Source organism: Aquarana catesbeiana, linkage group LG09 (assembly GCF_042186555.1).
Source record: "Aquarana catesbeiana isolate 2022-GZ linkage group LG09, ASM4218655v1, whole genome shotgun sequence".
Taxonomy (NCBI): domain Eukaryota; kingdom Metazoa; phylum Chordata; class Amphibia; order Anura; family Ranidae; genus Aquarana; species Aquarana catesbeiana.
The window spans coordinates 131,517,709-131,529,839 of record NC_133332.1 but is presented as its reverse complement, the minus strand read 5'-3'; positions in this window follow the sequence as shown (position 1 = coordinate 131,529,839).

Below are 12,131 nucleotides of genomic sequence, written 5' to 3'. Positions count from 1 at the left end.
TGGATCCAGATGGAAATTTGGATGTCCCAGACTGCAGGAAGCTTTCCCGCTGCTTGCCACCAATGTCACCGAACGTCCCACACTCCGCTTGAGTGGTTCCGTCAGTATACCGCTTCCTAAGTTCTGGAACACGAGTCCAATGGATCTGGCTATAGGAACCCCCAAGAACTAGACAACACCAGTCTTGGAGTACATCAGGACTAACTCTTTATTTGAGATCTCACACAAATTTATACAGCAGGCTGACTCAAAGCTAACCTAATTAACATGAGCTAATTTACTAAAACATTTACCCAGACCAGATGACAGACTTGTGGGCACCGAGCTTCACACAGTAGTATAAACACAATAGCTGGAGCTAATTACAATTAACAATACAAACAACAATCTCCCCCCTCCTCAGCCTAGTCATCAACAGTTCGTCTCCTAGCCAGTGCTGGTGGCTAATGTGATCAGCTCACTCAATTAACATAAACACAGGTAGTTGGAGTTGATGACACCAGCATCTCCTCACAGGATGTGTCCCAACAGTATAATTCAGTCTTATCATTCTAATATGGCATATAAAGGGTTCCCAGAGTCTGTGTGTTTTAGGGGGACATGGAGCTGAAACCAAAGTAACACCAACCCCAGGGTCCCCAGGCATACAGATCACAGAGAGCACCATTCCCCCAAATGCTAGGGCCCATAATCGGTGGGCAAGAGGCTTGCGTTCAGTCCCCTCCAATAGCCTCTGTCCCGGGTGAGTCTGTCACAGCAGCCACTGTCATTTTCTGAAAATGCATTGCAATATGGGTACCTGGAGTTGTTCTGTACACATAGTGTGTACTGACCACCCCCAGAAACATAATTTCCTGCTTGTGTGATTGGCTCACCAATTTTCCCAGATGTCTGCCTAAGATACAAGTCAGATTTCAGGCATCCCCTGCAAAATGTCATTTTTGGTGAGACACTCCCAGTAGGAACACGTCTAAAGGGATGCAGGCCCAGCAACTTTCCTTATTAGTGCCCTGCAGGTGCACATCTGATAGATAATTATGAAACCCCTTCCATTAGACCTACTCAGCACTGAGGCTGAGAGGAACATACAGGGATTACTTCAAAATAACAAAAGGTAGGAATCTGCAACAAAGGTTGTTATAATCCTTGCAATGTACATAGATTATGCAGAGGAGAATGTTTTTTTCTCAATAAAAGTGGAGTTACTCTTTAAATATTTCTTATTATCCCTTTTTAATGGAGTAAATTAAGAGGCAAGGAGTTGCCATATTTTATATCAAATTAATCAAATATCAAATGAAATTGTATTGCAAAATGTTTTAATGATTTGCTGAACCGAATCACATTCTCTACGATGTGAGGCAGTTTGGGAGGCAGACAGTAGTCATATATTCATGCAGAGCACAGGATTTATCTGATCCAAAAATGTTACACTTCTTGCAACTCTGAGACAGCTGCAAAAAAACTGGGTTTTAGTTGGTGCTGTACAGCAATATTCATGCAGGGAACAGGATGTTACCTACCAGATTTTTTTTACAAAATTTGTGATTGTGAAACGCTTAAAGAAAATTAGATGTGCCAAATTAAAAGTGTCATTGCAACAAACAGCAGTGGGATCAGATCAGATAATATCACAGCGTATCCCAGTTCCTTATCATTAGTGAAAGCTCTCTCCATGAAACCTTGGTCTCTCTGCTGGGAGTGCACTGGGCAGCATGCTTTCAGCACAAACACAGAGGCACATATATGTGGATACACAGAAGATGACTCACTTCTATGAGGCCATACATATGTGTAGACTTATTGGGAAGGGTTAACAAAAGTTAACTACTTAACCATGTCTGGGTACAGACAGACTCTTGTCTGTCATAAACCCCCCTGAAGCACTAAATGCATGTTCAGAGAAGATGCTCACTTCAGGGTAGTGGCCCTTTCTTGACACCCAGTAGTCAAGGAGTCATCAGTTCTAAGGGTGTCAACATCTGCTTGTAACCTCATATAATCTCCCACCATATAATGCAACTGCTGCCAATAGCCAGCCCTGAGTTCTGGGTACGGAAAAAAGTATTTAACGTCCTCCAGATGTTTCATCTTTTGTTTCCTCTGTGAGGACAGGATGCTCTCTGCACCTATACCCTGATGACTTGTATCCTGGAAGGCTAAAAACCAGTAATAGTCCCTGTCCTTTGTGCCTTGAGTCCTAGGATGCTTTCTCAGACTTGGGCTTGAACAAGCCTATCCTCCTCAAGTTACAGAGGCAACAAAACAAGAATCCTTGAGGTTGTGGAGTACGGCATTGTCAACAGAAGTCTCCCCCCAGCCACATACAACTTCTTGGTTTTGTGAGAGACAAAATTCACTCTTGAAGGCCTTTCCCATGTCATCCTCCTCAATGTCACCACAGCAACTGTACTCTTTCACCACCTCATGCAAATCCTGTGATTGCTGAGTTCTCACAGGGATATCGTTGGAATATAATTGGCCTTGGGATGCCAGATAGTCCTCTTTCTTCTGCTGCTGTGCCTCGAGTACCCTATTTGTAATGCTATGCATTGTGTGCTCCAGTAATAACACTACAGGAATAGTGCTGCTGATGTATGCATTGTCATGGTGTACCATTCTTGTTTCTTTCTCAAATGGCAACAATGCAGAGCATGCATCCTCTATGAGAAGCCATTGACACTGGGAAAAGAACCCTAGCTCCCACTCATTTATGGCCTGCTGAAGCACATGCAGCTGCCTCTGCATGGCCAAGGTAGAGTGCCAATGAGTGGGCATGTCACATATTAGAGGTGGTTTCTGAACAGCTTTTGCTAAATTTACACAGCATAACACTTTGTGGGTGTGACTGCCTGAAATGATACAAACTATTCTGGTCTGCCTCAGAAGATCCTGTTAGCTAGGCTACCTATCCAGGAACTGATGCACCACTAAGTTAAGAGTTTGTGCCAAGCAAATAACTTGTATGAACGTCCCCCACTGACAGGAGGACAGCAGGTTGGGGCCATTGTCACACATGTCCTTGCAAGGGACTGGTGTTTAGGAAGACAACTTATCTGAAGAGGTCACTGCTTTATCACCATCACTATATTTAGGAATTCAGGGCAACAAACCAGTTGCAACAGTATGCTCCATCCTGCATATTTTCCAGCTGCCAAGAGATTTTTCCATTGGTCCATGAACGAGATAAGTATATCATTTCTTTTCCTTGCTTGCTTGATCATGTGACTATGGTCATGTGGATCCTGCTGACTCTATTTTTCAAGTACAAGGAAACATTACCTTCCACACGATGGTGGAGGGAAGGGATGGTATTATGGGTGCAGACATAGCAGCCTGGAAGCTTTCACTGAGATACAGAACAAAATAAACCAACTGGGAAGGCAGGACCTATCAAGCCAGCAATTTTGCCAATCAGATGCTAGTGCTGCGGGTTTACTTTTTGTTAGGCTCCAGAAGTTGTGACAGAGAAACTTTCATACTCATTGCCACAGCTGGCAGAGTACTGTTGGCTGAATCAGACCAAGGTTACATCCTGCATTTTCCCCCACTCTGTGTGACACCATTCTGAACCTCTTCCCTTGTGGAAGAGCCATAAGTTAAACCTTTTCATCCCTATCACTGGAGGCTGATTATGATGATGGCAGATTTTTCAGGAAAAAATAGACTAAAATTTATTGTGCAAACAAATGCAATATCATTTGGTATAATATAAAACAGGAGGTCGTGTCAAGTAAATAGATATGCAAAATAAATATGGTACACACAATTCTCCAAAGGCAATGCTTTAAAAGCTTTTCAAGCCATTACAGGTCATCACTTTAGAGTTAACTATGAATTGTGGATCTAGAATTATTACGTTCATTCACACATTCACAATGATACACCACATGTGTGGCGTAATTGATGTTTACATACATCTGTTTGCCCTGCGCTGAACTTTTTATATGGGATATGTGCAGGGATAACAAGGGTGCTTTAATTTTTTTTTTATACAATCCTTTATATTTACACTTTTCTATTTTTTTACTTATTGCCATCACAGTTGGGCTAAAAAGCCCCCTATGTTATAGCATGGGCAGGTGAAAGGAACTTTTTTACTGCTCTCCAGTGCAGCTATTCCACATGGATTGTGCCAGAATAGCTGTATCCTCGGTTACACTAGCCAACAAATGACAGCTGTGACCCCTGAAGCAATGTAATATGTGTTGCTTCCAGGGTTATTACTAACAGAAGGGACTGGGAAACAGATATTCCTTGAGTTCCTTCTCCTTTTATTGGGGAATCACCCATGGTGCCGCCATCTGAGAAAAGTCCCCTTAACTACTTCAGGCCCGGGCCATTTGGCTGCCTAAAGACCAGAGCACTTTTAACAATTTGGCACTGCGTCACTTTAACTTGTAATTGCGCAGTCATGCAATGTTGTACCCAAACAAACTTTGCGTCCTTTTTTCCCCACAAATAGAGCTTTCTTTTTATGGTATTTGATTGCCTCTGCGATTTTTATTTTTTGCGATATAAATGGGAAAATACCAAAAGTTTTGAAAAAAATTATATTTTCTACTTTTTGTTATAAGAAAAATCCAATAAACTCACATTTAGCCATACATTTAGGCCAAAATGTATTCAGCCATATGTCTTTGGTAAAAAAAAAAATGTCAAAAAGCGTATATTTATTGGTTTGCGCAAAAGTTATAGTGTCTACAAACTAGGGTACATTTTCTGGAATTTACGCAGCTTTTAGTTTATGGCTGCCTATCTCATTTCTTGAGGTGCTAAAATGGCATGGCAGTACAAACCGCCCCCAAATGACACCATTTTGGAAAGTAGACACCCCAAGGAAATTGCTGAGAGGTATGTTGAGCCCATTGAATATTTAATTTTTTGTCCCAAGTGATTGAAAAATTACAATAAAATTTTTTTAACAAAAAGTTGTCACTAAATGATATATTGCTCACGCATGCTATGGTTATACGTGGAATTAAACCCCAAAATACATTCTGCTGTTTCTCCTGAGTAAGGGGATATCACACGTGTGAGACTTTTTGGGAGCCTAGCTGCATACGGCACCCCTAAAACCAAGCACCACCTTCAGGATTTCTAAGGGCGTACATTTTTGATTTCACTCCACACTACCTATCACAGTTGTGAAGGCCATAAAATGCCCAGATAGCACAACCCCCCCAAATGACCCCATTTTGGAAAGTAGACACCCCAAGCTATTTGCTGAGAGGCATGGTGAGCATTTTGCATCTGTCATTTGTTTTTGAAAATGAAGAAAGTAAAGAAAAAAGTATTTTTTTTTCTTTTTTCAATTTTGAAAACTTTGTGACAAAAACGAGATCTGCAAAATACTCACCATACCACTCAGAAAATAGGTTGGGGTGTCTACTTTCCAAAATGGGGTAATTTTTTTTTGGGGGGGGGGGTTGTGCCATAAGGGCATTCCATGGCCTCCGAAACTGTGATAAGCAGTGAGGAGTAAAATCAAAAATTTACGCCCTTAGAAAGCCTGAAGGCGGTGATTGGTTTTTGGGGTCCTGTACGCAGCTAGGCTCCCAAAAAGTCTCACACATGTGGTATCCCCATACTCAGGAGAAGCATCAGAATGTATTTTGGGGTGTAATTCCACATATTCCCATGGCATGTTTGAGCAATATAAAATGTGAAAGTGGAAACTCCTGCGCTGTCGGGGGGGGGGGCTATGCTAAAAGGACACTGCTGCAACACCTAAGTACTGATCCAAGGCAGGACAAATGGGACAAAAGTGGGGGAAGATGGTAGTTGTGCTGTGATGAAGGGGGGGAGGGAGGGAAGCTACAAAGATGACTAAAGTGGCAAAGTGAACTAAAAAAGCAGAAACGGGCCAATGCATGAATAGATCCTACATGCTAAAAGAACATGGTGGGGATGCAGTGCAGTGCAACGTAGCTGATCAACATGACATGTTGCGGGCAGACAAAGCCTAATATATAAAGGTAATCGTGAAACAGTGACTGCTTGAATATAGCAAAACAAAAATGCATATACCAACACAAATAGGGTGAATAATGACACAATGCAAAAAAAAATATATATATATATATAATGCAAGAAAAATATATGTGGGCTAGTGCCCCATTAGCAAAAACGTGCCAGATCCTGGTGAACTACAAGTGACAAATCCCTAGGACAAACATGAATATTAGTTCTATCATCCAGTCCAAAAAGCAAAAACACGTGATGAGAAACACAAAACAAGTCCAATCGTGAAGGGAGGGGGGATCTTCAGTGAGGACACCTCCGTGTTTGCAAGCCGCTTACCTTACAGTTGTAAGGTGTACAGCCTGTGTTGCAAATGACCCACAGGTGTAGACGTTCCGTGTATACAGGCAGTGACAATGATGAACATGCCAAGCGAAATATAAAAAATAAAAAGTATACAGCATGTAAAATAACTCTGCAACGACCACAGTGGAGGGGGGGCAAGACACACACAGGGGGAGGTTGCACTCACTTTCATGAAGTGAGTGTGGGCATCAATCCACGAGCGCCGAGCTCGTATGCCTCCAGGAGTGTCACCAATCTGGAATCTGTCCCCGTGCCTGGAAACTGGAATATGTCCCCGTGCCTCTCTCCTCAGTGTTCGTCAGGTAGAGTAGTAATGTACAGTGTGAGGGGGAAAGAGACGCACATAGCGTGATCCCATATAAAAGGTATATTTATTTAATAAAACAAGTCCAATCAACTTACATTTAAAACAATGCTGCAGTGTGTCACGTGACGTGACGATATGCATTAGGATTGGAGCAGGGACGCTGCCATAGACAAACAACAGGAGACGAGCTCGGCGCTCGTAGTTACTACACACTGCAGCATTGTTTTATATTGCCCAAATGTTTGATGTAATAAAAAAGATAATCTTAGGCCGAGTACATGGATACCAAACGCAACATGCTTTAAAATTGCGCACAAACGTGCAGCGGCGACAAACTATATACATTTTTAAAAGTCTTTAAAGGCCTTTACAGGTTACCACTTTAGATTTACAGAGGAGGTCTACTGCTAAAATGGCTGCCCTCGATCTGACCTTCGCGGTGATACCTCACATGCATGGTGCAATTGCTGTTTACATACGATGCCAGACCGACGCTTGAGTTCGCGTTTGCGCAAGAGCAGGGGGGGACAGGGGTGCTTTTTTTTAATTATTATTTATTTTCCTCTTTTATTTTAGTTTTAAACTGTTACTTTATTTTTTTTAATCATTTTATTGTTATCATAGGGAATGAAAATATCCCCTATGATAGCAATAGGTAGTTACAGGTACTCTTTTTTGAAAAAATTGGGGTCTATTAGACCCTAGATCTCTCCTCTGCCCCCAAAGCATCTGACCACACCAAGATCGGTGTGATAAAATGCTTTCCCAATTTCCCAATGGCGATGTTTATATCCAGCAAAATCTAAGTCATGAAATGCTCGTAGCTTCCAGTTTCTTAGGTCATAGAGATGATTGGAGCCATTCTAGTCTCTGATCAGCTCTATGGTTAGCTGGCGGAACCACCGGCTGCATTCTCAGATTCCCTGTTGGGACAGGAGAGCCAGAGAAAACCATGGAAGACAGCGGGGGGAGTTGTTCCCTCCCACTGCTTGTAAAAGCAGTCTAGAGGCCAATTAGCTGCTAGGATTGTTTTACATGAAAGCCGACCGCTGGCTGAAAAGAATGATACCAAGATGATACCTAAACTCGCAGGCATTCTGGTATAACCACTCAAAGTCCAGCAACATACCAGTACGTTGCTGGTCCCTGTTGGGCATATATTGTAATCTTTTTATTAATTTTTTTCATGCAGCCTGTGGGCTGAACGAAAAAAATAGATTGATCAGTAGGTATGCCCACCATTAGAAAATCTCCCTTCATCCACCCACTTCTAATGATGGGCACACATGCACCATTTTGTTTTTAACTGTGGTGGTGAAATCACCTACTACAGCGCTGGAGTCATGGCTTTATGTATCGTGGGAGTAAATGCTGTTGCTATCAAAAACCACAGTTAAAAAAAAGAGCATATATGCTGAAGCATGGGGGCATCCGCCCCAAAAGTTAGGAGCATAAATAAATCTGTGCTGCAACTGAATGGCGTACCTGCTAAGCAAATGATGGTTAACAATAAAACAAAGTAACATTACAGTATAACAAGACATACCATACCTGCAAAGCATATACAAAAAAAAATAGTAAAAAATAAAACATTTTTCAACGCAATCTGTGCCTAAAATATATATATGCCGAAGCATGGGGGCATCTGCCCCAAAAGTTAGGAGCAAATTGCTCCTCCACTCCTGCTGCCCCCATGCTTCGGCATATATGCTCTTAACTGTGGTGGTGAAATCACCTCCTACAGTGCTGAAGTCATGGCTTTATGTATCGTGGGAGCAAACGCTGTTGCTGTCAAGATAAATAAATCCGCACTGCAGCTGAATGGCATACCTGAAAGCAAAAAAAGGTTAACAATAAAACACAGTAAACAGTAAAGTATAAAAAAATTACATACCTGAAAAGCAAACATGATAAAACATAATAACAATAAAACATTACAGAATAGAATACAGTAAAAAAAGAGCAGCACAATAGAGAAGAGAGAGAGAGAGAGAGAGAGAGAGAGAGAGAGAGAGAGAGAGAGAGAACAATAAAATGACTATTTTTGGTTTTTTTATTTTATATTTTTTTTGTGTTTTTTTTTACACTTTTATTTGTAACTGTAACGGTTCGGTTCCAAGTTCGGGTCTCTCAAAATGCGATGGCATCTTGGGAGACCCAGTGAAAGTGTGTCCTAGTCTGTGCAGTAAATAAACAAAAACACCAAGCGCAATAATGTTCTAGCGTGACATATACAATCAAATAAGTGTAAATCAAATGTATGTGAATGCACGTGCAATTAATTAAATAAAAATTGTTAGATTGACAATGATATCAAGCTGCTATCAATTATATAGTGGTCAGAATCCCCTAAAAATTAAAAAATATAACATAGATTGATGCGCTCTGATACAAAGTTCAATCAATGTGAGAAAATAATTTTTTGTGCTAAAAAACCAATGTGAAAAAAATTGCTACCAAATTGCTAAAAAATCGCATATATATAAAATCGCAAATTTATAAAAAAATCGCAAATATTTAAAAACTGTGTTCCTCCAGTTATACAAATCCACTGGAAGTGGTGCGATATCTCCAAAGTAAACTAAGCAACAATTGTGTATAGATATACTAAAAATGCGTTTGCAAATAGTAATCAATCCAAATTAGTGCCAATAAATAAATAAATTTATATATGATATATTCCCTGTGATAAGTGTTGAATCCTCCATAATAAAACATACATAAATGATATGCTTATAAAGGTGCAATATATATACAATTGATGAGTATAAATAGATAAATAGTGCCAATAGAATCTGATTAAATATAGATGATTACATGAGATAGGATAAGTAAAAGGCGACAGTTCAATCCTCAGTAATCTGGGATATCTGGATTCCTGCAGTGCTTATTGGTTCACCCTCTGAGCTATTTCTTCCACAGCCACAATGAATGGTAATTTTCTCTGTATCAAGTGGTTTTATGTAAAATAAACAAAGAGAGAAAACATTGCGCAATATTGTTACAATAAAAGTTCACAGGCAAAACAGCACAGTGATACACTCACATGTGCCTGACTTGTTTTAGGCATGCAGATAAGCAGATAGGCAGATCTCAGCTGGCTTGTAAGGACAAGGCTTGCTACGCAAGCTGCTGCTGCTTGATACAATATATTCAGCAGACTGTGTCCTAGGCTCCTCCCACGCATTGCATCACTGACATGTGACTTTCTCAAGACTTTCCCCATGTTTAGAACAGTCCCTGCACAAAATGACATTTCTAAAGGAAAAAAAAGTAATTTAAAACTACTAGCAGCTATAATGAATTGTCGGGTCCCGGCAATACAGATAAAAGTCATTGAAAAAAACGGCATGGGATCCCCCCAGTCCATTACCAGGCCCTTTGGGTCTGGTATGAATATTGAGGGGAACCCTGAACCAAAATTTAAAAAAAAATGGCGTGGGGGTCCCCCCAAGAATCCATACCAGACCTTTATCTGAACACGCAACCTGGCAAGCTGCAGGAAAAGTGGGGGGGACAAGAGAGCACCCCCCTCCTAAACTGTACCAGGCCACATGCCCTCAACATGGGGAGGGTGCTTTGGGATATCCCCCCAAGCACCTTGTCCCCATGTTGATGGGGATAAGGCCTCATCCTCAAAAACCCTTGCCCGGTGGTTGTGGGGGTCTGCGGGCGGAATCGGAATCTGGAAGCCCCCTTTAACAAGGGGACCCCAAGATCCGGGCCCCCCTGTTTGAAATGGTAATGGGTCAAAATGTTAAAAAAAACAAGACACAACTTGGGACAAGTCCTTTATTAAAAAATTAAAAAATAAAAATGTCCCACGAAGTCCATTCATCTTCTTCTATGGATCCTCTGACGGACCGAAAAAAAAAAAAAATGCCACAGATCCACCTCCATGGGAGGCACTCGCTGTCTGACGTTTACGTACCTGGGTGGCTCCGCCCCCTCTCTAACGCCATGGGGAAGCCATTGGGAAGTCGCCATGCATCAGAGGGGGGCAGGGTCACCCAGGTACGTCACTGTGTGGCCCCACCCTCAGTTTAATAAGAACTGTTACCTGCGAGGACACATCAGACGGCAGGTACCCCCCATGGAGGCGGATTGGTGGCGGGTTTTTTTTTATTATTTGATACGTCGGCAGAGCCATAGAAGAAGATGAATGGACTTCATGGGACATTTTTATTTTTTTATTTTTTAATAAAGGACTTGTCCCAAGTTGTGTCTTGTTTTTTTTTGACACTTTTTTGTGAAATGGTAATGGGTACAATGTACCCATTACCATTCCAAACAGGGGGGCCTGTATCTGGGGGTCCCCTTGTTAAAGGGGGCTTCCAGATTCCGATAAGCTCCCCATCCGCAGACCCCCACAACCACCGGGGAAGGGTTGTGGGGATGAGGCCCTTGCCCCCATCAACATGGGGACAAGTTGCTTTGGGGGGCTACCCCGAACCACCCTCCCCATGTTGAATGCATGTGGCCTGGTACAGTTCAGGAGGGGGGACTCTCTCTCTCATCCCCCTCTTTTTCTGGAGCCTCCTAGGTTGCATGCTCGGATAAGGGTCTGATATGGATTTTTGGGGGGACCCCACGCCATTTCTTTTTTAGTTTTGGCGTGGGGTTCCCCTTAAAATCCATACCAGACCTGAAGGGCCTGGTAATGGACTGGGGGGGGATCCCATGCTGTTTTTTTGAATGGCTTTTATCTGTATTGCTGGGACCGACAATTCATTATAGCTGCTAGTAGTTTTAAATGACTTTTTTTTCCTTTAGAAATGTCATTTTGTGCAGGGACTGTTCTAAACACAGGAAAAATGCGCCACTTTACAGGCATACTACAGACACCCCCCAGGTACAAAATTTCAAGGAATATTTCACTTTTAGTGTTTCACTTTAAGCATTATTAAAATCACTGCTCCTGAAAAAAACGGCCGTTTTTAAAACTTTTTTTGCATTGATACATGTCCCCTGGGGCAGGACTCAGGTCCCAAACACTTTTTATGACAATAACTTGCATATAAGCCTTTAAAATGAACACTTTTTTTCATGTTAATGTCCCATAGACTTTAACGGTGTTCCGGCGGCTTTCAAATTTGCCCCGAACACCGCATATTGTTCGGTGTTCGCAGAACATCTGAACAACCAAAGTTCGGGCCGAATTTATGCTCATCCTTAGTGGTGGGCTCCCAATTAGGATTGGCAAATTCTGCAGGAGGGACATTATGTGCACGACGGGCCTGTCTTTGTCTTCTTGGTGGCAGTGGGACACTACTTGTGCTTGCCACCTCGCCAGCTTGAACTGCACTTATGGGACTCATCACGTCACCATGTGATACTGCAGTGCTGGATGTACAACCTGGGTGTACTAGGTCACTGATGCTTGCCAGTTCACCAGAAGGATGAGTGGCACTAGTACTTCTCTGCTCCATACGAGAGCCCTGCGGTTCTTGCACCTCAACAACAGCAGAAAAAGATCGGGGTCTGGTACGCCTGA